Consider the following 26654-nt stretch of genomic DNA (forward strand, 5'->3'; position numbering starts at 1 on the left):
GAAGCTGGTTTTGAATCCAGGCCAGCTGGATCTAGAGTCTGTGCTCAGCAGGGTTAGCCAAGGCCTGTGCTTCCATATGGTTCTGGATTAGTCAACATGAGTGTGGATGAGGCATGCCATTTATTGAATGCCGCTGATGCTCCATTATTCACGTTCATTAACTCTGGGATCCTCTCTCTTCTACCCTCCTCCTCAACTGTCTTGCCAAGCTGGTCAGCGAGTGGTCCAACTCCAGCTCAACCATCCCTTCCTCAGGGGCACCTTCTCTGACTCCCCAAAACAAGGTCTAATTTCCATTACGTGCTGACATAGCTTCCTCTACTCCATCATCCTGCTGCTTCCCATGGCTTGACATTATTTGCTTGCCTGTTTATGTAATAAATGCTTCTCTCCCTGGTGAGGCTCTAAGCCAGTGCTGACCAGCGGAACTTTCCACAACAATGGGGATATTTGACATTTGTGCTGTTCAACGTGGTAGCCACTAGCCACTTGTTGCTGTTGAGCACCTGCAATCTGGCGGGTGTGACTGAGAAACTGAACTTCAAATTGTATTTCAGATTACTGACTTTAAATGGCCACATGTGGCTACCACATGGGCTAGCACAGGCCTAATCCCCACGAGGGCCTGTTTTGTGCTGCAGTATTCCCAAGGACTAGAATGCAATTCTAGGGTCAGAATGCAGTAAACATTTATGAATTGAATGAATGCAGAATGAACGGATGAACGAATGGAAAAATACATCAGAGGGAAGCTGGTGATGAAGAAAGAACCAGGATCCAGAGCACACGTCCCTCTTTCCTGTCCTTTCTGCACTGCCCCACTAACCTGCCATGTGCCACCATCCCCGACCATCACGCCTCATCCCCTGGGTCTTGAGAGGTTCCCTTGGGGAGCTCCCTGCTGCTGCACCTTCACAGCCTCTGAGGTCATCATAGAGTCAGGAGCCATAAACGCCCATTTCTAGCTCCCCACCTTGGCCAGGAGGTATGTCTTCTGCAGACTGCCTTTTTCACCTATTGAAGATGCAGTGGGGTAAACAAGCTATCATCCCCTGCTCAGATAATCTTAAGAGATTATTTGTCCCAAGAGAGAGATCATCCCCTCTTTCCCCACTCTAAGCTCTGCATAGAACTTAGCCAGCAAATGTAGATTCATCCTATCAGACCACTCACCTCTCAACTTAGCAGAGGAGCATGAACTAAGGAAACGGTGGCTCAAGGAAAATTCACAGTACCCTGGACTGGGGAATCAGCAGCCTTGGGTCAAATTCAAGTTCTGCCACCAACACGTCAGGGAGCTTGGTGAAGCCTCCCACGCCTGTCTCATGGGTGCTGTCACTGTTCGTTCAGCTCATATTTATTAAGCTCCTGCCATGTCTAGGCTGTGTGCAGGGCACTGGAGCTGCGGCGGAGGATGGGGTGATAGTGGTTCCGGCTCAATGGAGCCTTCACTCTAGCAAGCGCCGGAGAGAACAGCTCATGATGGGAGCTGTGGGGGTGGGGAGGGGGTGCGTGCAGGAGAGTGGGCATTTGGAATGGGGTAGAAAGCAAAGGAGGCAGGAGGATGCAGAGAGACTCTGGACACTGAGGCATGCCTACCCTGAGCTGCTTGGTGGCAGTGGGAGCACGAAGGAGCTGGACGTACCCTGGACGCTGGCCAAGACCCAGCAGGGAGGCAGCTGGTTAGGGAAGGGCAATGGGCAGGGCCTAGAAGACCCCTTTCAGAGTGGGGCTGGACTAGCGGTGTGTGGCCGGAGGGCCAGGGAGCAGAAATAGTAACACCACCATCTTCTCCAACCAGCTGAAGCATCTCTTTCCACTTGGCCTTGTACTCTTGGAAAAGTCGGGTTCAGGTTCTAATTCTGTTCCTGATCCTCAAGGAGATTCGGGGGAAATTAGCTGGAGCAGGCCTGAGGCCCTTGCAGTTTCTCTCTGGGCTCAGGAATAATCTGCTCTGCTCCTGTTTATTGAGCCCCCCACCTGCAGATGAGCAGGCGTGATCCCCATCCTCAAGGCCCACCAAGTGTACTGGAAGAGGCAGCCATGCTCAAATCACTATCTGGAGGCAAAATGCGCCACAGACAGGCACGTGTGATGTGAGAGCTCAGTGGAGGGGGAGTGACAGCAACAGTGGGGCATCAAGATGGCTTCAAGGAGACATGGTCTCTGAGCAGAGCCTTGAAGGACACACAGCCTTCTAATGAGGAAGCAGGGGAGGGGCTGAAGCAGGAGAGATGACATACGCAAAGGCATGGAGGTGGGAAAGCCACAGATCAATGGTTCTCAACCTTGGGATATGAAAATCACCCGAGGAGCTTGTACAGGCTGATGCCCAGGTCCCGTCAACCAGAGATTCTGAGGCAACTGATCTGGGGTAAGGTCCAAACACTGATATTTATTTGAAGTTTCCCAGGCTTGAGGGTTGGGACCCTTGCTACCTGGACCACCAGCAGCAGCACCACCACCTAGGTGCTTGTTAGGGATGCAGCATCTCAGGCCCTACCCCCGACCTCCTGAAACAGAGTCTGGATTTTAACAAGATCCTGCAGGTGACTGTGGGCACATGAAGGTCTAGGAAGTCCTGCTCCAGAGGAGCTACATTTAAATCAACGGGCTTACATTTTTCTGATCAAAGGCACCTGGTCCACTGCTGTGAGGAAGTGGCAGGACCCAAAACAATATCAAACGACCAAAAGCAGTACTAGCCACGTATAGGAGCTGGCCTCTGCTGGGCACTGTGGGGAAAGGAGGGTTGCCATATGGCTCAGGCACAGGAGAGAGGGAAGGAAGAAACTGGGGGGTAGGGAAACGGGCAACCAGTTTTCTGAACAAGACTGGGATTCTGAGGCAGAGAGAAGAAAAGGAGACCTGGGTCACGGGATGTGGGTAGGGGCTGCACGCCCGCACAGACACACATACGCAGAGGTATGAAATTCAAAATGGTGCTGAGGTGTCAGACTCTAAGAGCTACTACCAGAAGGTGAGTGTACTAAATTACATGCATATGCTCATTAAAATGGAATTTTTAAAGAAATTAACAAGCACTCTCCTGTTCACCTCTGGAAAGCAGCAGTTTTACTTCTGAGAATTATGAGCTAGAAACCAGATCAAAGGCAGACCCACGTGGTGCTCCTCTGCCACCTCCCTTCCTCACGCACCGTTCCTAGGAGTCCTTTGGGATTTACGACGGCTCTCCCTGCACCCAGCCTGCCATCTCGAACCCAGACCTTGGTAGTAATCAACCACGTGGCTAGAATGGGACCTGCCAGAGGCCCTTCTGCACCGTAACACCAGGGTTCCCACATGGGACTCTCTGCACAGCCCACACTCAGGAACTTCCCAGGAGCATGAGCTTTTTGTGATAGTGATTCAATGTATATTTGTTTGTCTCTGTATTTTTTCACAACTGGTCTGTGCCAGAGAGTTGGCTGACTAACCCACCAGTAATCCCTAACCTTTCCTGCCCACCTTCACTACAGAGGCTGGAAAAGCTAAATCATCTTTTTCCCAGCCTTTCTTGCAACTAGGGGTGAATATAAGCTACTGCCAGGATGGACAAAGGAAGCAGCACTTGGCCAAAAAGCCGAAACACGAAGGGCAAAGAAGACTGAAAACTCTTAACTATCCTTGAGGTCACTGCTCAACTGCACATCAGTACCAGATAATCACTGCCTCGATCCAAACTTCTGGTTTATGAGAAAATGTGTTTCTCATGTCACCATTCCTTTGTTTTTCTGCTACCTTCAGCCAAAAGCATGTCTATGGTCTTTCCTGGTCTCCATCTCTCCTTCCATCTGCTTTACCTCCTTGCCCATTTACTGTTTCTATCAGTTTTTGTACCAACCCTCTCTGCTCCTTTTCTCCTTCATCTCTTCCTGTTCATCTTCTCCATCCCCAACTCACAATATAATAGCAGGGTCAGAAGACCAACCCACTTTTGAAACATCAAGTCTTAACGTTCAATCAGGCCTCAGGCAGCAACCTCTTCTGAGCCCAGGAAACGTGATAGCTACGAATTTTACCCAAAGCTGCGAAAAGCAATAAGCAAATTCTATTATGTTGTTTCTTTACTTCTTGGATTACTTTTACGAGCAAATAAAAGCACATAAGGATATTTCACAAGTGTGTTTATGTTTTATATTGACAAACCTTGAATTTCATAGCAAGTATCGAGACTCAGCCAAACCCTTGCAGACTGACAGATCAACAAAGACAGGCCCCAAACAAGTAGCTACTCCGGAGAACAGATGTGTACACAGAAACACAGTGTGTGAATTAGCCCAGTGCTTTTCCCCAGGTAGACTAAGAGAATCTGGACACTACTCATGGCTGGGCCCCACAGCTGCCAGAACTTAGCCAGATACATGATTAAGAAAAATCTATTTTAATGCTTAATACGTTTACGATTTCTATCTTTTGGTTTACTGCTTAACATATGTTCAAGCCAACATGTTTTCTGCAACCAGCAACATGTCTTGACCTCTTTTAGGGTGTGTGAAGCGCTCAAAGGCAAGAACTGAGTCCAAATGGCACCATGTCCTTCCACCCTGCACCCACCCCAGGGCCAAGTCTGGTCCTATCCTCTAAACAACAGCAATCAAGTCAAAATCAGAAATTGCGTAGTAGTTGCCAGTCACAACCAAACAGCCATTTCTTACCTGTACATGCTACAGAAATTACTCATCTTTTCAGGGCTCTTTCATTTCAAGAATGATTCGCATTTTTTTTGTGACTCAGACACACCGCCCCATTCCTGCTCTAGCTCATAAGGAGTGTGGAGTAACAGCTTTAAGGGATGCATAAGTACCCCCATGACTACCATGGAGGGAGGGCAGGGCAGACCAGAGAGGGACGAGGGTTCACCAGGCCCATCCACAGAAGGTTGAGGGTTCTTCCTGGTGGCAATGCGCAATTTGTCAAAACATGAAAACTGCTGCCATGTTCAACACCTACTTATCAGCCCATAGATTTATCTATTTACTCTTTTACAAGTAGCGTTTTCCCCCCTGTATTAGTTTTGTTTCTTCTTCACACACCACATAAGAAGCTTCAGAAAGGCCATTTTTCCCCAGTGATAAATATGGGCCACAAGGAAAACTCTTCATTTTAATTAATTTATTGATTTTGAGAAAGAGTCTTGCTCTGTCACCCAGGCTGGAGTGCAGTGGTGCAATCATGGCTCACTGCAACCTTGAACTCCTAGGCTCAAGCGATCCTCCCACCTCACCCTCCTGAGTAGCTGGGACTACAGGCATGTGCCACCACACCCAGCAGCGAAAAAGAAAACTCTTCTCAGATTGCAGTAAGTTAGCATTCTCAGAGGATTCTCCTGAAATGATCAATTTCTCTCTAGAACTTTCTCTGACCAGTATTTCCCTCCTCCTTCTCCTCCTTCTTCTTCTCCTCTTCCTCCTCCTCCTCCTCCTTCTCCTCCTCCTCCTTCTCCTCCTCCTCCTTCTCCTCCTCCTCCTCCTTCTCCTCCTCCTTCTCCTCCTCCTCCTTCTCCTCCTCTTCCTCCTCCTCCTCCTTCTCCTCTTCCTCCTTCTCCTCGCCCTTCTTCTCCTCTTCCTCCATAGCACCCCTACGGACTGGATTTTAGGGGTAATCTTCATGCCTATGGGTGCTGGGAAACTGTTTAGAACTAGTTACTCCAAGGGCCCATCAGTTCTGCCTGGGCTCCAAACAGTCCCCTGTGTACAGTGGAGAACACAGCCTGTGTTCCCCTCATGTCCTTCCAGATTTGGGTGCAGGATTTTCATGACCTCAGATCATTTATCAGCGGAGCAAGTCGTGGAAGAAACAAGAGGACTCACAGACAGAAAGCTCTAGGTTGGAACCCCGCTCTGCGTGATGTTAAGCATATTACTTGACTCCTCCAAGACTGGTTATCTCATCTGTAGATTAATACCTGCCCTGCAGGAGTGTTTCAAAGATTAGGAATAACCGTAGGAAGTTTCCCAATCAAGATGCTCAATACTGGCTAATTATCAATAACCATCATTCTTATCACCATAGAGAAAACACTCAAGAATCACATTCAACTCTGTGACAGCTGAGTCACACCTAAGTACAGGCACTGCGTGGTCTGTGTGTGTGTCTGCCCAGGATTTTCATTCTGCCGTGGGTCTGTCCATGGATCTGTCAATGTCCTTAGAGCCTAAGGCCCTGGAGAAAGGGGGGAGCAGGCGTAGAGCAAAGTCTTGGACAGTGCAACCCAGGAAGGTATGTTTCCCTCAGAGATGGGGCGCCTGTTCTTTTTCTGGGAGACTTGGCTTACTATCACAATTCAGTGGGTTAGCAAACGTCTGAATGATGCCAAGGCCTCAGGTCTACCCCTAGAATGGCTCTCTCTTCCAAAGCCATGGAGCCCACATTCTTTACTGGCTAGTTGTTTCATGAAAAAAAAAAAAAAAATCACCAGTCACAAAGGGCAAGTTACCATAATCCACTGGCTCTACTATAAGAACACTAAACATTTCTTCATCAGTTCATGCTGGATATGATGGGGTAGGAGTTTCAACTTTGTTTGTAAGAAGGATGGCATAATGAACGTTCAATATCAAGTCATAGAGACATTCCCCTCCCGCAATCCCAGGCTTTGGTAATTATTAGTAGAGCCATCTGCTCAGCTTAATGAAAGTGCAATCTCCTGTACATATAATTAGTGAAATCATTTTAATTAATTAAACAAATTAATTAATTGCAAGGATACTGCAACCATTTCCCAGGAACTGCATCCAACTCATTTATTCTGCATGTGTCTACTGGGCTCCCACTGAGGGCAGAGACCCAAGCCAGTGCTCTGAGGAGGTAAAGGGGCTCATACTCATGAGCAGAAATGGAAGGCCAACACGCACAGTTGCTGATGACTGTCCCTTCCTCTTACGCCAATCAGTTTATCCTAGTTTTCAGGATTGTCTTGGTTTTAAAGTTGAAAGACCATGTCCCAGGAACTCCCTCAGCCCCAGGCAAACTAGGGTGGCTGGTCACCCTACTTTGGCTTGACCTAGGTCAAAGGTCATCACTGGACAATCTCCACCGTAAAGGAGATGCAGGATACCCAAATACTGGGTATCCTGCAACCCCAGCTTTTACTCATGGCAGACATTTCCAGTGGATCCAAGAGTTCCGCATCCTTCTCACCTCTGTTCCAGGCAGCCATTATTAATCACCCTGAATAGGAGGCCTGGGAAATTAAATCTATTTTGTATATATGCCCAAGAATCACGGAAGCGCTAAGCTAGAAAAGATTGTCAAAGTCTAATCTAATCATCCATCCAGTGCTTAAACCCCTCCTATAGTGTCTTCCACAATTGGCTAGCCAGCTCTCCTTGCACACCGCTAATGATGGGAAACTCACTATGTGATAAAGTAGTTCTTCCTGTCTTCAGCAGTGTTGGCTGTAAAACCCTTCCTTGAAATTACTAACAGTCTCTCTTGTCAATCTATTCTTTTATTAAACAAACAGTGGTCCTTAGAGTGATGGAGCACAGTTATTAAACTGCTCCCAAGTCTTCTCTTTCTCTAGGCCCAATTTCTCCAACTGTTACTCACATGACGGGGTTTAAAGTTGGCATGCCAGCCCAATATAATGAGCCATCCAAGGCCTCCCTGGGGCCTGGTACTCAGACATGGCTCCCACACCAATCACCTCCTGGTGAAATCCACAAAATGGTAAAAAATCCACAAGATGGTAAGAGAAACCCACAAGATGTAAGAAAACATAATATAAATCACAGACCGTCAATTTCCCAGTTACAAACAACTCACTCTAAAGGTTTGCTTAAAAGTAATTTCTTTAAAATGCTGACAGCATGTAGCCACAAGAAACCATATTTAAAATGATGGTTAGACTCCCAGGTCAGCCCACAAAAGCCTTCTGAACTGATAACGTACCTGCCACGTAAAACTAACCGTGCTGTTTTAACTCTATGTAGCCACCATTTATAAGATGGTTTCCACGGTGACACGCATTCTGCAATCCATTTCAGAGAACTACACAAAAGGTATACCGGGTGTTGCACGGCTCTGTGAGGTTGTAGGAGGTGCCTGCTGACCTTGGAGGAGAACTGACTCCAGACCCTGGTCCTCTCAACCGCCTTCAGGCCCACAGGTCCTTTTAAGTATGTTTTCCTAAGGACAGAGCCTATGTGCACAAGCCTGAGTGAGCTGTGAGGCTGCACCCAGGAGAACTTCTGGAAGGAGGCAAGTGATAGCGGCTTTGGGGTCTGGTTGTGTGTGTTTGTGGTGGTGCTGTTTCTCAATAATCTACTACAGACATGAGGACGGGGGTTTTTCTCAACGTCAGAAATGTGAACTAGAAAAGTAATGAATTGTCTTGTTCTTCTCTGAGCTCTTAAGCAGGATCTTTATAAGCTGGTACCTATAAGCTAAGAGAGTACGGGGAGGAAGTCAGACTGACGCATGCTTAACTGACCACATGGGGATGCCAGCAGAGCTGCTGAGCCTCAGTTCTTCCCTGTGGAAGCTTCATCCATATCCTTCCTTATTCTTGCCCCAACTGTCCTGCGGCCCCAGGCCGACAGAGCAGGCAGGAAGGCACTGAATGAAATTTGAGGTCAAGTCTTCCTGGGCATCCCATCTGAAGCAGGAGGAGCTGCCTTCACCTGGAGAAAGGCAGGTGCTCCCCAGGACCAAGCTGCCTGGAGTCTCGAGGCCCAACTGCAGACCCTGCTCCACCCCCCACTACTGTTCCAATCTTGTTAACTAATGCTGTTAAACTCCCCAAGCCTCAGCTTCCTCATCTCTAAACTGAGCGGAATGTCCTCTTCACAGGTCGGGTGCCAGTAATAACTGAAAGGCAGTCACAGTAACAGCTGAACTACTTTCTGAGCGCTGCCCAGCGCTGCTCTCTGCATATCGCTCCCATTAACTCATTTCAGCTGTACAAAAAGCCCATTATTTTGTAAATGAGGAAACTGAGGCCCAGAGAAGATGAGTTATTTGCCCAAAACTGTGCAGTTAGTAAGCAACAGGGCCAGGACGACAGGTAAAAAGCTGTCCTGGAAACTGTCATATGGTATGTAAATGGTGGTCACCATTATTGTTAACGACTAACATAGGAAAATGCTGGAGTGCTCCAGCCTGGGCCATCTTTTCCACCACAAGGCATCTGGGCAGTTCCTGCCCAGTGCTACTAAGGCTCTGATGGGATGTCTCCTCCAGCCTCAACTGCAGATCAACCCAGGCAGCCACCTTGACAGGACATGCTGCTTGCTAAATGTCACAGCCCCCCACCAGATGCTTGTTCAAAGGCTGCCACTTCACCTGACCACCTTGATGAAAACTGCAAAGTGCCCCCACCCACCTTCTTTGTCTCATTTTTTCCCACAGCACTTATCACCTTCTAACTTTCTACATACAGCATTTATTTGTGACCACATGTCTAGCCCAACTAGATTATAGGTTCCATGAGGGCAGAGAATCTTCTCTGTTTTGTTCAGTGCTATATCTTCAGCACCCAGGACAGTGCTGGACACATGGTAGGCACTCCGTGAGTATTTCCTGAATGAATGAGCAAGTGAACCTATACTGTCATGGAGAAAATGATTGTTAGGCAAAAGAAGGCAGGCCTGTCTCTAAATTCCATATATCATTATCTCATCCATGTAAATGCATTACTGTGTGTCTGAGCATGTGTGAGTGGGCAGAAAAAAAAGTCTAGAAAGCTACATCTGAAAACGTTCCTTGTGGTTCTTTCTAAAAGGCAGGAGCAAAGACAATTTTAACTTCTTTCTGAATGTTTTACAAAGACCATGTATTATTTCTGTAAGTTTGTAAAGCGATTACATTTGAAAGCAAACACATTTGTGCATGTACACACACACACACACACACACACACACACACACGAAGCATACGTTGGTTACAGACAACCGGAGCAGGAGGTGAGGCCCAGTGACAGCTTACCCGCCTTCCCGACAGCGGGCTGATGCAGTTTCTTCACTCACAGACCGGCGATGCTGAGAGAAATAACAAGGAGGTTTACAGGGGGCTAGGACTCAGCAGCACCTCCTTCAGAACTCCTCCAAAAAAAGGAAAACTCTAAAACTCAAAAGCTATTTCACTGCCTCTCCAGAGCAGTCTCAGAATTCTTTAATCCTCTGTGATTGTTTTTAAATTATATTAGAATGTTCCAGAAAAATGTAAAGCTAAACTAATCCATAAAGTACAGTCTTTCGCAACTGAAAATCCACTTTGCATAAAAAGTCTCATTCTCCCATGCCAGTATTAAACAGGGAGTCAGGATAACTGAATTCCACCCAAGATCCTGGGCCTGGCTTGGGGCACTATCTTGATTCCCGTCCTCCTCCTCCATGCTGACAGCATATTCTGTAGACAGGTGCCCATAGGAAACCAACCCAGTGACTTACATGTCCCGTCACCTATAAATCACCAAGGTGCCATTAATCAACAATATGCATCCAGTGAGGGCCCACTCTGGGCCCAACATGGCCAAATGTTATAAGGTGGAAGAAAAGCAAACAAGATGAAGTCAGCCTTCAAAGAAGGACTAACACTCAAGAAACAAGGAAGAAAACAATTGCACTCCCTTAACGGCACAGCACTTACTATATGTGTAATGAGAGTTCTAAGAAAAATGAGGTAAGTGTGGGCAAGAAGGCTGCGAGGAAGGGGGCGGGCTCCTGCGCTGGCTGAGCCAGCAGCAGGCCAGGGTGCCGAGGCTGGGGGCAGGAGGTGGAGCTCAGTGCCTGTCACCTCAGGACTGTGGGCAGAGCCACCCCCGCCACTGTGATTCCGCTGCTCCTGCCTTCCAGGCAGGGGGTGCTGCTTTGCCCAATCAGTCGGTTGCCCACTTACTGAGCACCACGTGTGTATAGTCTCCTGCACAGAGGGCCGACTCCGCCTGAAGGCAGATGAATTCTAACTCTCTGTGACAGAAGCTTTCACATCTCAGCTGATGTCAGGAGCCAGCCACAGTCAGAGGGGAAGAGAAGCACGTGCATCTGTGTCCAGTTCCAAGAACTCTGGTCAATCCACAGCGATTCAGAGCACTGGATGCAAGCAAGGCTCAGACAGAAGCAGTGGAGAAGGCAGAAAGAGGAGGAAAAGAGACCAAGTCAAGGCCACGGCCAAGGGAAAAGGAATTTCAAAAGACGGCTTTGCAGGGGGTAGGGAAGAGAGCAAGCGGCATGTAAAGAGACCAACCATCCTAGAACTCAGGACTTTCAGTACTTAAACCAGGACGAGTTTGTCAACCAAGCCATACCATCTTCAGAGATGCCAAGAAGTTGCCTGATAACTGGGTGCTCTTTCTCCCCTGCTTTGTGGAATTGCCGCTGCTCATTAGCACCCCTGGGGCCAATGGAAAGGAAGAAGTGGTCAACCCAGGGGGGTGACTACTTTGTCCTTCCTTCTGTTCTCCTGGCTTGTATCCTCTCATCTCAACCATGCAGGTTTCCAAAAGGGCTCAGGTAGAATAAAATTCTTTATTGTTGTTCTTAAAGTAAAACCTAGAATCACAGCCACTATCCTTTATTCCACTGTTTCACAAACATGAGCTTATCAGTTGCCCAGTCGGGAGAGGACCCCATGTATCCCTCTTGGAGAAAGAAGCACCTTATCTATAACAAATGTGGAAATCAGAAGAAGCTGGAAGGGTTGGCACACTCAGCTCTTGGACCCATCCCCATTCATTCTCCATCTCTTCCCTCTGAGAGTTTCAGTTTCCACCCACCTCTCCCAAAGGCAGGTTCTAAGAGACTACTCCACCCACGTGATCTCTTCTTTCAACAAGGATTTACTGAGCATTTACTATGTGGCAGACAAAGTTTGTTAGGCAAGATTCAGAACACAAAGAACAGTAAGATACAGTCTATGCCTTCAAAGAATTTACGGTTCTGTTGATGGGGAGAGGGAGTGGAGGTGCGGGCAGGGATGGTGCAGAGAAGGTGAGAATCATTCAATTATTCAACACATATTTGCTTTTCCCTTAATATGTGCCGAGAACCGTACTGCGAGAATGTGGATAAGTAATGGAACAACTGCAAAGGGATGTGTAAATACTGGTCATGTGGGAGACCTCAGGACCCACCCAGCCACCAAGCCAAATATCAACTGATCATCACTTCTCCTTGGCATGGCAGTATGTGCTGTTGAGGACTAAAAACAAAAGAAAAGTGCTAAGACCAAGCCCTGACCCCAAAAGAGTGGTAAGACCAAGCCCTGATCAAAGAGATAAAACCCTCACAAACGAACCAATTCGTGGACCACCAGGTATGGTGAAGAGCTAACTGGGGGACATAGAACTTCAGCATAAGGAGCAACAGAGCTGGACAAAGTCCACAGAGCTTCCCAGAGGGAGCAGAGGTAAAACCTGAGAAGTAAGACCGAATGGGGAGCATTTTCCAGGCAGGAAGAACATCACAGGTATCTGTGATTTTTCTCAAAAATGAAAGGTGAATGTATAGTTATTGCTGAACATATTTCTAAATGGCACACCTATCCACACATCTTCGGCTTGAGTAAATAGGAACCTTGCCAATAGTGACCTTCACAAATGTGAGTTCCATTAGACTAGAATGATGGGCATAAAATCTAACTTCAGCTATCCACACTATAAAGGTGGGGAATTGAAACATGCTTAACTGTGTAATGCAAGCCAATGCACTTGTCTGTATAAACACAGAGAAGTGTGCATGCTCGTGCACACACATACTTCCCTGGCTCCTCTTTACATGTCTACCCTCAAGCTAAACAAATGTCTTTTTTCTGTTAGAAGAATACTCCATAACTCAGAGAAAGAGAAACTGAATTACCAGGAACAATCCACAGATTAATAACTGGGAATCGACCACACTGGTTTTTGCTATAATGATATTCAGTAAGCATGAGCAGAAAGGCCACCTTTGGTCTAATGGTACACTGGTCACTCAATAACAAGTTAACAACCATTGACTGACTGTCTGTTTAATGAAGAACACTGCGATAGTGTTAAAGGAATGGAAGGGAGGGGGCAGTGGGAAAGATTAATTAGAAGGAAGGCAGGATACAATGAAAAGAAATGGAAGACTCACAAGATACTGAGTCTGATTCCACGACCACCACTGCAAGGTCCTGGGTAGGTCAATCCCACCTTGCCTTCCTCATCCATGAACATGTCCTACCTATCTCTCAGGATCATTTATAGTTCAAATGAGATAGTGTAACTCTAAGTGCTTGGAAAAACAGAAGGCTCTGTATCATGTACCGTGAGGGTCTGGAGGTACCTACTTCCCCAGCTTCACAAACTGCCCTGCCTACTTTCCCAAGAGTCTCCTGGATTTCTCAATTTGTCCCATCCCCTCAGACAGTAACTGGTCCAGGGGAGCACAGGAGCCAAGGGAACCCAGTCATGGGCAACCAGACTCAATTCCAGACCTTTGGTTGGCCCATCAAGGAAGTTGTCTTGTTTTGTTTCCACGGGAAAAACTGGGTTTGGGTCATCTCAGCCGAGCGCTGGGTAAAGCCTCACCTGATGCCGGAATCTACCCCTAGGTTGCTCAACCACATAGGCCAACACATTTTCTTCTTTTGCTTAAACCAGTTTGAGTTGGTTTTCAGGTAATCCACTAACTAACAGGGAATGAATGAAAATATGGTTAAAGTCACGCTATATACCCTTCCAACTCCTCACTAAACCTGTGGCTCCGTAAGCTACCCAATGAACCATTTCCTACCTGGTGTCCTGAAGGGGGTGAAGATGTTAAAAAGATGACTCAAAGAGCAAAAAGAAGAAAGACAATCATAAGCAATAAAACCAAAGTGATTACTGGGTCTGCCTTTATTTGCTTCCTGTCTTCTAAGACCAGGGAGGGTTTCAGGGATGGAAGCTGGTAAAACCCTTCAATGATAAGCCAAAGAATTAGAGTGTCTATCTCAACTCTACTTCTGCCTGTTCTCTCCAGTGTTTACCTATTCCCTTTCACGGTAACCACTGAAGAGCCCAGAGGAACAATACTAATATCCCACTGATTTATTTTATATCTTAAAAAAAATTACTCAGGGCCTGCAGTACTGAGCTCATGTTCAAATTAAGTTTGCTGAAAATCTAATTTGGGATGAGTAATTTAATTTGGCTACTACAATTAAAAGTGGTACAGTATTTGTGTTTTAGAGGAAAATCATATTAGATTCATCTAATCTTATTAGTGGACTATCATATTTAGATCACATTCTATCTGGAACAGATACTAGATTGATTTCTTTCATAAATCACTTGGGAGACCAAAGGGACTAGACTTCTCCCTGGTCCTTGCCCACCCACCCGATGCAGGTCACTGCAGGCAGTGAATGCAAAAGAGGCCTCACTGAGAAGCCCACTGCACAGCTCTGGAATTCACTAACCCAGCACATCCACCTAGCACAAGCCCTCACGTTTTGCAGGTGAGTAAACAGGGCCCAGAGTGGACAAGTGACTTGCTCCAGCTCACGTGGTCACTTAGTGACAGAGCTAAAACTACACTTAACTTCTCCTGTGCCACCGTTTGTGTCCCTGATGCTCCAACACGTGTTCTTTATAAGATCTAACATGAAAAATGGCCAGAGGGCCCCTGAGCCCCGGATGTTACTCACTTGATTAAAGCATAGAGTCCTCAGATGCTACCTCTCAGCCTGCCTCTCTGCCTCTCTGAAGTTCCCAGGGAAGAGAAGGAGCATGGAGAAGCTGATCTCACTATCTCCATGGATAACTTAGACCAGTGCCCCAAATCCTTCTTGTCGAGTCCATTTTCTTGATGACGAGTTTAAACACCCTCACTCCCAGATAACAAAAATTCACACTGAGAACATTCAAACCGTATGACAGGTCAGGAAAAAGAGTCTGGTTTGCTTTTTAAAATGTTCTTAATCTCAGGAGTACTGTTACCTGGGTAGACTTAGTGGGCATAATACCACACATCGGGGTTCCAACTGCAGAGTTTAACCTAAGAAAATGAGGTTACAAAGCAAAAACATGAAAATAAGAAGCTAGATAAGAACACTTGCAACACTGTGAATACACAGTGCATACACGTCCCTTGTAAATGATATTTTAAAAGATAGAACACTACAAAATAAAAATGAGAAACGATCCAAAGAGGCAATTACCTCTCTCTCTCTCTCTCTCTCTCTCTCACACACACACACACACACACACACACACACATTACTGATGGCCTCATGAAAAATGTTCAAAGCCATTAGTAAGCAAAGCTTGCGAACGGAAACAACGCAATACTATTTTCAACTATTAAATTGGCAAAAACTGAAACAACTATAATGTTCACGACAGTCAAGGATGCTATGAAATAGAAACCCTCAGATGCTCCTGATGACTGTAAATTAGTCCGCATTTCTGAAGGGCCATCTGGTGATATGGATCACTAGCCTTAATACTGAGTTCACTCCCAAGAATTTTCCCTGATGAAATAATCAGAGGAATACTCCAAGATTTATGTGTAGAGACATTTATAGCAGCAATATTCATACTAATAAAAATCTAGAAAAATCCAATGGTACCATAATAGAAAAATAGTTAAATAGATGATATATCAATACAAGGAATAATATGTAGGCTTTAAATCTCATGTTTTTGAAAAAGATTTAAAGACACAGGGAAATGCTCACAAAATTATGCTCAAACTCAAAGCTATTAATAGCTCTCTTTTGTGAAGAAAAAATTTATAGCATATGCATTATATATATCATGCACATTACAAATACAGAATCTGGTGGCAGATTCATCTAAATGTCCAACAAATATTTATGCTTCTCTTTCCAGAGTGTGGGATTTTTGGCGAGAAGCGGCTGCTCGGCCAGGGGCTACATGCCCCATCACCCCTTTTATCTAGGTGGTACCATATAACTCCTCCCCCCAGTGGAATGGAAAGTGATTTGAGCACTTCCAGGCTGCAGGAGGTGGAAAGTTCCCTGGGAAGGGAAGGAGCATGAAGAAGCTGACCTCACTATCTCCATGGATGGCTTAGACCTGTGCCCCAAATCCTCCTTGTCAAGTCCATTTTCTTGACCACACACACACACACACACACACACACACACAACAACAACAACTACTACTACTACTACTACTACTACTACTACTACTACTACTACTGATGGCCTCATGAACAATGTTCAAACCCATTAGTAAGCAAAGCTTGCAAACAGAAATAACATGATACCATTTTCATGCTCTCTTCCTCCATCTGCCAAATGGATACAGGGGACTCCAGGACCCTAGGAAATGGAAGAGCAACCAATGGAAGGAGCCTGGGCCACTGAATCACTCAGGGGAGGGCTCCACTGATGGAGTGACCACCAATCCTAAACTCCTATGTTGGACTCAGTGAGAAATAAACTCTATCGTGTTAAGCCATAATTTGGTGTGGGTTTGTTGTTGTTGTTTTTGAGATGGAGTCTCACTCTGCTGCCCAGGCTGGAGTGCAGTGGCACGATCTTGGCTCACTGCAACCTCTGCCTCCCAGGTTAAAGCAATTCTGTTGCCTCAGCCTCCTGAGCAGCTGGGACTACAGGTGCATGCCACCATGCCTGTCTATTTTTTTGAATTTTTTTTTAGTACAGACAGGGTTTCACTGTGTTGCCCAGGCTGGTCGCGAACTCCTGAGCTCAGGCAATCCACCCACCACAGCTTCCCAAAGTGCTGGGACTACAGGTGTGAGCCATTGTGCCTGGCCTGTTCTTTTTAAGACAGGGTCCCAACTCTGTCACCCAGGCTGGAGTGCAGTGGCATGATCACAGCTCCCTGCAGCCTCAACCTCCCAGGCTCAAGTAATCCTCCTACCTCAGCCTCCTGGGTAGCTGGGACCACAGGCACACACCCATGCCTGGCTAATTTTTGAGGGGATGGGGTTTCGCCATGTTGCCCAGGCTGGTCTCAAACTCTTGGGCTCAAGCCATCCTCTAGCCTCAACCTCCCAAAGTGCTCAAATTACAGGCGTGAGCCACTGCATCCAGGCTCATAATTTGGTATTTTAGTGATTTCTTCAGCTACTGTTATCTTAACACACACAACACACACAGAAAAACTACTGAAAGGAAAACTACCAAAGTTTATCTGATGCACTGTATGTTAGTCAAATTATAGGTAAATTTAAAAAACATTTGATTCGACCACAAACATGTCTTATTTGATAAGCAAAAAGTTACTGAAATAAAAAAGCAGACTTTAGGTAGCAGTGTTATATAGTGAAATCTTAAAATACTGAATGTAGAAAATTATCAAGGGCTCAAAGGAAAAAAATCTAAATGTACAACCTTCAGCAAGACATACTTAAACAATTCTGGACAAATGATTGTCCAAAAATGAACCAAGATTAGAATCATTTAATATGAAAAGAAAGAGCCCTTGTGAGTCAATTAAGTGAGAGAGAAATATAACAACTGGGGAAAAGACATAACCACTTAGTCACAAAATATGAAATGTGAATGACATACACATATAAAAAGATTTTCAAACTCACTAATAATCAAATGAATGCAAATGAAAATAAGATGGCCTTTATTTCCTTATCAGATTTATGTATTTAAAATATTGTGAATATAGGATCCAAAATTGCTAAGATTATGACAAAATGCGTAATCATATACACTGAAAAAAGGAGTTTAAAATTGTATCATAATTCCAATGAGTAATTTGCCATGACAACAGGAAAAAAAAAAATGCATTAGCTTTCCCAGGCTGGGTGCAGTAACTCATACCTGTAAACTCACCACTTTGTAGAACTAGCTACTTGGGAAGCTAGGCTTGAGCCTAAGAGATTGAGGGTGCAGTGAGCTGTGATCACATCATTACACCTCAGCCTGGGCGACAGAGCAAGACTCCATCTCAAGAAACACAAACAAAAAACAACCAACAGCCGGGTGTGGTCGTTTACACCTGTAATCCCAGCACTTTGGGAGGCTGAGGTGGGTGGATCACCTGAGGTCAGGAGTTTGAGACTAGCCTGGTCAACATGGTGAAACCCCCATCTCTATAAAAAACAACAACAACAATAAAAACAAAAACCCCTTTGACTTTCTTGATACTTGTTGACAGAAATAATTAAACAAATATGCAAAGTATGCACCAGAGTTGTTTGAATAGGAAGATTTAAAGAAACAACTCAGGACTGAGCATGGTGGCTCATGCCTGTAATCCCAGCACTTTGAGAAGTCGAGGTGCGTGGATCACCTGAAGTCAGGAGTTTGAGATCACTCTGGCCAACATGGTGAAACCACGTCAGGTGGGCACCTGTAATTCCAGCTACTCAGGAGGTTGAGGCAGGAAAATCGTTTGAACCTGGGAGGGGGAGGTTGCAGTGAGCAGAGATCACACCACTGCACCCCAGCCTGGGCAACAAGAGTGAAACTCCATCTGTAAAACAAACAAATGAAAAAAAAAAAAGACAACTCAGATATCTATCTGTAAGAAGCTGGTTAAAGACATTATGGTATGTATGTGTATGTGTATGCATGTATTGAAACAATATACAGCCATTAAAGTTATGCTGAAGATCCAAATGAACAAAGCATAAAAACGCTCATAAGTTAAAAAAGCAAGATATAAAGCAATTCAAGTAGTATAATTTCTTTATTGCTTAAAAAAAAAGTGTGTGTGTGTGTGTGTGTGCGTGTATGAACATACGTTATAGATGCATAAGGAAAGATTATGAGAGGATTTTAATCAAAATGGTGATGGTAGTTGTGGAATTATATATTTGCTATATTTTATAAGTTTTCAACAATGGACATGTATTACTTTTATTTTTTTTTATGTTTTATTGTGAAAAATTTCAAATGTATGCAAAAGTAGCTAGAATATATGTACCCATCACCACCTTGGATGAAGATTTTCAGGGGTTTTGGTGTAAGAGCTGGCATGTGGCCATAGGCCCTTTGTGAGACATGGGTGGGATCGGGGTTTGGATCCAGCTGCCTTGGAGGGTGTTTGTGTAAGTGCTTGGGAGGAAAGGTCCAAACGAAGCCTGCAGAGCCACGAGAGGGCATATTTCTTATTACTACTGAATTTGTACTTTTCTATGTATTTGTTTAGTATTGTATTTAGTTATCTGTTCATGTGTTCTAAGAAGGTTTAGTACTTTTCTTTGTGATTTGAGCACTTCGAAGTATAAAGATTAATTCTGTCATATTACTGTTAGTCTTTCCCAGGCTGGTGTTTCCCTGTTTGTTTATTTATTTTACATGAAGGAACGTTTCATTTTCCTGTAGTTTGATTGACTATTCTTTTCCTTTTTGAATGCTTTTCTTTTGTTTCGAAGCAATATTCAATTCTATAGATTTCCTATGCCTCCACATTTTGCACTTTAATTGTTTAATCCATCTGTAATTCATTTTGGTGAAGCCAAAATGATTTTTCTCAAATTGCTAACAAGGCATCAGAATTATTTATTGCATAATCTTCCCTTCCCCACTGATTTGTGATGACTACTTTATGATTTATTAAATTATTTATGCAAGGGTCTATTTCTGAACTATCCTAGTTCACTCATCTACTTCCTCCTTTTATGACAGCACTGCAGTGTTTTAATTACAAAGGCTTTATATTGCATTTTAATATCTGGTATGGCTATATATTTTAATATCCAATAGCTCTAACTCCCTTCCCCCAAAACCACTTTCAGAATTCCCCCTGATGTTCTCATCTATTTATTTTTCCAAGCAGACTTAGAAGCATCTTTTGAAATTTAAAACATCCTGATGGGACTTTCAGAGGAATGGCATTAGACTGATGAACTAATTTCAGAAGAATCCACATCCTTAATTTCAATCTCATCATCTAGAAATAGGGTTTTTTGTTAAACTCTTTAAGCCTTTTTCATCTACAACTAAGCAATCTGTAGTTAATAATAACTTTATGATTTTTCTTTATAATATGTATTCACCAAGTCACTATTTTATGACTCTCTGCATTGACTAAAACTTGAAGAGGTAACCAGTGATGCCTTTAGTGTTTCACCAATAAGTATAATGGCAGTGGGCTGCATGAACTTGATCTTCCTTATAATATTAAAGATTGGTCACTTTAGATATTCCTTTTAAAGTGGTATATAAAAACCTAAAAACTGGCTGAATGCACTTTTGGAATTAATGAGGTTATCACATGTTTTTACTTAAACAACTTAAGTGAACCGTAGGAAAATATATGTATCTGAAGCCATTCCTGCATGCCAGGAATATAATCTATTTGGTTATAGTAGAATATTCACATACTCTATTGTTGAAATCGACTCGCTAGAATTTTATCTAAAACTTTTACATTCCTAAGCGAGACTGGCATAGATCCTCCCTTTGGGGACTTGCCCGTTTTGAAGTCAGGGTCATGCTTTCTTGAAAGAAGGATCTGGAAGTTTTCCATCTTTTTTCTCAATCCCGGAAAAGTTTATATAACACAGGAATTATCTGTTCCTTGAGAGTTTAAAAGGATTTTCAAAGGCCTTTTTATATCTTAAAATATTCCACCTGGCACAGGGGCGTATGAGTGTGTGTGTGTCCATGTGGACATTACCATGTTAGTATACATTTAGAATGACATGTAAGATATGGATCTCAAATAGAACAGCTCTATTATAATTTATGGCCCTTCTTTTCCCCATGGAAAGGTAGTAAATGCCCAAGATGATAAAGTGTTAAGAAAAAACACATTTTCCAGGCTTTGGTTCCAAGAGCCTCTTTTTAAGAGGCCCATGAAGGTTACAGGAGGTGGTCATGGAATAGTGGATGTGTTGAACCATCCAAATTTCATTGAGCCTGACCAAGTTTGGCAACCACAACTTTACCACTGACATTTGGAACTAGGAAACCTAAGACCTGGAGAGACAAGGAGATCCTCTGTCTAGACCCAGGTCACCTCCAACTCTGTGGTAAAGTTCTTCCAACGTCCCATTCTATTGCGCCATCTCCAGCACAGGATGCTTCACCTCTTCCACAGCAATGCACACTTCTCACTCCAAGGTTTTCTGTACTGTAGGGCCCCGGACCAGTGACCTTACAGGCACTTCACAGGCACCACGAATAAAGACTCAGAGTTGTTCTGGACTGAATGTTTGTCTTCTCCCCAATTTCCTATGTTGAAGCCCTAAACCCCAATGGGATGCCATTAGATGAGGTCTTTGAGAGAGAATTAAGTTTAGGTAAGGTGATGAGAGTGGAGCTCCCATGATGGGATGAGCGACCTTATAAGAAGAGGAAGAGGAATCTGAGACTCCTGCCTCTGAGTGCACAAGGAAGAGATCAAGTAAGAACACAGAGATGGCTCTCACTCACAAACCAAGAGAAGAGGCCTCAGAATAAAACTTACCTTGCTGGACACCTTGATCTTGGACTTCCCAGCCTTCAGAGCTGTGAAAAATAAATTTCTATTGTTTAAGCCACCCACTTCATAGTATTTTGCTATGGCAGCCTGAGCTGACCAAGAAAAGAATGTTGTGGTAATGTCTGTCAAAAAGGACAATGTCTGCTGTGGAGTGAGATATGCCTTGAGAGAAACTAGTGGCAAGGGAGCTGAACAAATTAAGATCCAGTGTCGGCCAAGCGTGGTGGCTCATGCCTGTAATCCCAGCACTTTGGGAGGCCAAGGCGGGTGGATCACGAGGTCAGGAGTTTGAGACCAGCCTGACCAACATGGTGAGAACCCCGTCTTTACTAAAAATACAAAAATTAGCCAGGCACAGTGTCTCGCACCTATAATCCTAGCTACCCAGGAGGTTGAGGCAGGAGAATCACTTGAACCCAGGAGGCAGAGATTGCAGTGAGCCAAGATTGTGCCATTGTAGTCCAGCCTGGGTGACAGAATGAGACCCTATCTCAAAAAAAAAAAAAAAAAGATTCAGCATCTGCTAGAACGTGCAAGAACTGTGCCATATGAGCACAGATGAGGATACTAGCAGGATTCAAACGGTGACACTTTGCCCAAGAATGTGGTTAACAGGCAGTCATTGTAGGTGTGAGTGTGCCACAGAATGGTCTTTTTATTGAGAAAGCCACATGTGAGATCATATCCTTGTTCACAGGAGACCCATGAAACGTTAGGATTAGGACACCTTCTGCCAGTCAAGGTGCTGAGTGTTAGGACATAGTCCTGCAGGAAGGCAAGGACCGTGAAACTTTCTTTGGCTCCAGGATTCCATGATTCCAATCACAATCTCACATGGGTAAGCAAGCAGTCTTTTCATCCTGGTCAACAAGGACAGAGGAGTTGCTTTCACACCAATCATGGCCTAACACAGAAGCTTAATCCTGGCTGGAAGGCAGTGTGTGTTTGTGGCAAAGCCAGGCAGACGTGTAATGAAAGCAGAATGAGTAATGTTTAGTTAAGCTTCTGGATGGCAGGGGTGGTTGGGTGTATGTTTGGGGATTTTTAATGATTCCAAAAGGCATCTTAAAAAGTCACACTATTTTGGCAGTTCTAAGATGCAACTTTTACTACAAGTACTAACACCAGCAACTGACTGCTGCAAGTATTAATACCAGCACTTACCAGCAACATTGCTCACAAGCACCCCATTCCTTTCAGGGGCTCCTGAGATCAAACCAAGTTTTCTGCATATGCGTGGGGTTGGGGGTGGCACACACTCTTTCCCACCCACAGAGGCATACCATACAACCGAAAGCCAGATCAAATTGAAGACAGTGATCACTTTTAGGGTTAAATGGTGGAAAAGGGAAAACTGGCGACACACTTTTTAATTCGAACTATTTAGGTATTGCAAGATTTTCTTCCTGCTGGTGGAAAATTAAACTAACAATTCTAAGTTAATGACTGGAAGGTAAACGGTTCCTTCTTTATAAACTAAACTGGATTTATCAAAACTTGTATTAAAATGGATTTTCCCCCAACTTTAACTTATAAATCCAATGAAGACATGACTCTAGAGAACTCTTAGGCTCCAAGTGAGGCTTCAAAAAGTAGGGTGTATTTCCCTACAGTTACACATTCAGAAGCTAACTCCACATCACTAGGTGAGCTCCCGACACCCGGAGGGCAAATGCAGGCCAGTGCCCATCCTCCGCTGGTGTAGTTTTCACAGGTGATGTCAGAAAAATGAGAACAATGTAGTAAATGATTCCTAAAGCTGAGTGTTTTCAATTTAAAGACTTTTGTTGCTGTTGTTCTTAGATTATCTTTTCCTAATACTTTGGCATTAAGATGGTGTTTTTCATAAAAGCTTGGTGATGGGTGTGAGAGTTTTTTAAATGTCCTAACTTGGCAAGATAAAAAAGACTGGGAGCCCTAGGCCAATGCCTTAAAGCTTTTTTTTTTTTTTTTTTTTTTTTTTTCCTCTCTCTCTCTCTCTCTTAGTGCTTTCTTGGTCCAGGCAATCTTCATTTGAGAACCCCTAGTTTACATACTCTCGAGCCAAGGAATTTAGAGACAATCAGTGCTCATCTGGGTATCAAAATGGTGGCAAGCCCCAAGTGCAACTAACCACCTACAGAAAACAAAAGTCTAACTTTAGTCAACACTCGGGAGTGGGGATGAAGAATGCCGTCTTCAAAGCTCCTGGTCACTCTGGACACTGTTCTCCTGCTGCACCCTACAGCCTCCTCCTCATCCTGGTTCTGAAAAGGGTGGTAAAGCTTTTGGAGCCCCTGTGCCAACCTGTGCTCTCCCCCATCGTTAATCTGGGAACCCCAAATCAAGACGCTTGACCCTCCTGGGGTTCTGAGAGGTCAGCCCTATGGCACCAGAGGCTTTAGGGAATGATTCACCATACTGTCAGCTGAAATGCTGCTGAAGTGAATGTGCAAGACGAGCTTCTCAGTATTGCTGCATCTCACTCAATCCAGGTGACCCTAAAACCCATCCACCCACCCAGGACAGTCTCACTGTGCAGTTGGTTCAGAAAACCAAAGGCAAAGAGGGTCACTCATCCCTCCAGAGCCTCAAACTGAAAATAAGGGAAAAAATAGCTGGGTGCGGTGGCTCACACCTGTAATCCCAGCACTTTGGGAAGCCAAGGCAGGCAGATCACAAGGTCAAGAGATCGAGACCATCCTGGCCAACATGGTGAAACTCCATCTCTACTAAAAATACAAAAGTTAGCTGCATGTGGCGGCGCACACCTGTAGTCCCAGCTACTCGGGAGGCTGAGGCAGGAGAATTGCTTGAATCTGGAGGCGGAGGTTGCAGTGAGCTGAGATCGTACCACTGCACTCCAGCCTGGATGACAAAGTGAGACTCCATCTCAAAAAAAAAAAAAAAAAATCAGCTGGGATAGGTCATAACAGGCCATCAATTTTTCAACTAAGAATATAAGAACGTATTGCCATAAAATTTTAAACTTTCTATTTTTCCAGAGGTTATACCTATTTTTAATTTAATTGTATGCTCCTTAAACTTTTCTCTATTTAGGCTTTCCTCAAAATGAATTATAAAACACACACACATACACAAAAACACTTCAGTAAAAAAAGAACCCATAAACACTAAATATTTTAATACATTTATTTACCTCCTCTCTAACTAAACTAATCAGCAGCAGATAATATATTTATTGCGAGGAGAGTTAATTTCCTAGATTAAACATGCACATAAAAACATAAAAGGTGACAATATTTGGAGATATAGGACACTAATAAAGGTAACATTTATGGGGCTAGCCACTGGGCTAAGTACTCAACTTGGATCACCTCAGTTAATCCTTACAGCAAACCTATAAAGTAGGTGCTATTCTTATTTCCATTTTATAGATGAGGTTATAAATGAGGAACCTCATTACTGTAATTTAATCTTCACCAACCCAGAATTTGAGTTCAGTGTTTACTCTGGCTATTAAAAGGTTGAATAAGCAAATTAGAAATTAAATGGGATTTCAGAAGGTATACTTAACCTACTAGAAGGTCCTACATTTTAAGACATACTAAAAACAGATGCCAACTGCTTCCAACAGGATATGTTTGGGAAGATTCTGCCTGATACCACACCACACTAAAACACCTTAAGATTCAAACTTTTACGTGTTAAGACTGAGTTTCCTCTCACTCTTACCCCCAATGACTGGTCCAAATTAGGTATGATTCTACCTCTATGGGTAGTACAGTACGGTGGATGTCAGCTGGGGCTCCCAAGGTATATGTCTCTCCTCCCCGACACTGTGCAAAACTCTACACATCCCCAGCCTCCCTACAGCCTGGTGCAGAAGCCAGTCTGGTGCAGAAGCCAGCCTGAGGATCAACTGACCCAGGGAGGAGTAAGTGGAGAGATTTAAAAAAAACCCACAAAATCAACTGGATGGTTGAGCTGCTGGTTCACACCCACCCTGCAGTCCACCATATCCCTGCACACTGCAGGTACATGAGCTGTTTAATCAATTCCTTGTGCCATGGGAGCCCTGAGTTAGGTTTTCTAGAATTCGGATTTAGGATTTTGGTAGTCAGTCTCAAAGAATCCAAACTGATAAATGAGAAACAAGAGCTTCTATGGCCTGAATGTTTATGTCCCTCTCAAATTCATGTGTTGGAATCCTAATCCCCAAAGTGATAGTATTAGGGATGGAACCTTTGGGAGGTGATCAGTTCTTGAGGGTGAAGTCCTCATGAACAGGATTAGTGCCTTTATTCAGGAGGCCTGAGAGAGACTCTCGTCCCTTCCACGACGTAAGGACACGAGAAGTTGTCAGTCTGCAACATGAAAGAGGCCCTCACCAGAACCTGACCATGCTGACAGCCTCATCTCAGACTTCTGGCCTCCAGAACTGTGAGAAATACATGTTGGTGGTGGTTATAAGCCTCCTCATCTATGGCATTATCATATGTGAATCCACAGCCTCTTTCTGGCACTTCCTCAGGTTTTGCTTTATGCATTTTTTTTTAACTGTTTCAAATGCTTTGTGTTATTTTTCCCGAGAAATTGTAACAGGCTTTCAAGAAACACTTTCATGAATTAATGAGTGGCCTTGGGCAAGTCCCCTGACTTCCCTGGGTCTTTTCAAGTCTGAAAAGGACTGGAATCTCTGCTGCCCCTACCATCCCTCACAGCCGGCACATCTACGTAGCTGACCTCACAATGCAAAGTTTCACTTAAACATACACAAAAGGCTCTTTCGGTCGAAAGTAGAAACATCCTTAAAATCCAAGTGCCCTTCAACCCTTGACTCTGTGAGATCATTCCCATTCGCTCCACAGATCCACCCTCCATCTTCCACGCAGCTCTACCCTCTGTGGACAGCATCCACCCAGCTCCCTTGCCTCTGGCTCTGACTGAGGTTGCCTAATGGGAGTCACCAGCATCAGGAGATGGGAGATCTGAGGGGTTCAACGAGGATATTTCTTCTCTTGGCTCTTTCCTGGCCAAGCTGCTGTAGGTTGATTGCATTCCTCTACCAGAGACACCTCCCCAGCTACTGTTTCCCATCCTGACAGCCAAGTCCCTCTGTCTTCCTTCTGGGCCTAGGCACAGTAACAGCTCCCTGACACTGCTGGCCCTGGGTGCTTCGGCATCCCTTGTTGGTTTCTCTGAACTCTGCCTGCATCCTTATAAGTAGTCCCTTCAGTAGAGGCCCTTCAATTACCCCCTTTGCACGAGCCACGTGTTTCCGCCTGGAACCCAGAGAGATGATGGCTTTAAAATTAAATCAGAATCAGGCACAATAAAAAAGAAACCGAAGCAATCAATTCTAAGCCTCACATAAGAGGAA

General features: G+C 44.5%; 1 protein-coding gene across 10 annotated transcripts in view; it reads right to left on the reverse strand.

The window, feature by feature from the left end:
* TRERF1 (transcriptional regulating factor 1) overlaps window positions 1–26654 on the reverse strand; it is a 235432-nt gene that overhangs the window by 116844 nt on the left and 91934 nt on the right. The gene's annotated exons all lie outside the window — the stretch shown is intronic.

The sequence above is a fragment of the Saimiri boliviensis genome, chromosome 4, assembly GCF_048565385.1.
Source record: "Saimiri boliviensis isolate mSaiBol1 chromosome 4, mSaiBol1.pri, whole genome shotgun sequence".
Classification (NCBI taxonomy): domain Eukaryota; kingdom Metazoa; phylum Chordata; class Mammalia; order Primates; family Cebidae; genus Saimiri; species Saimiri boliviensis.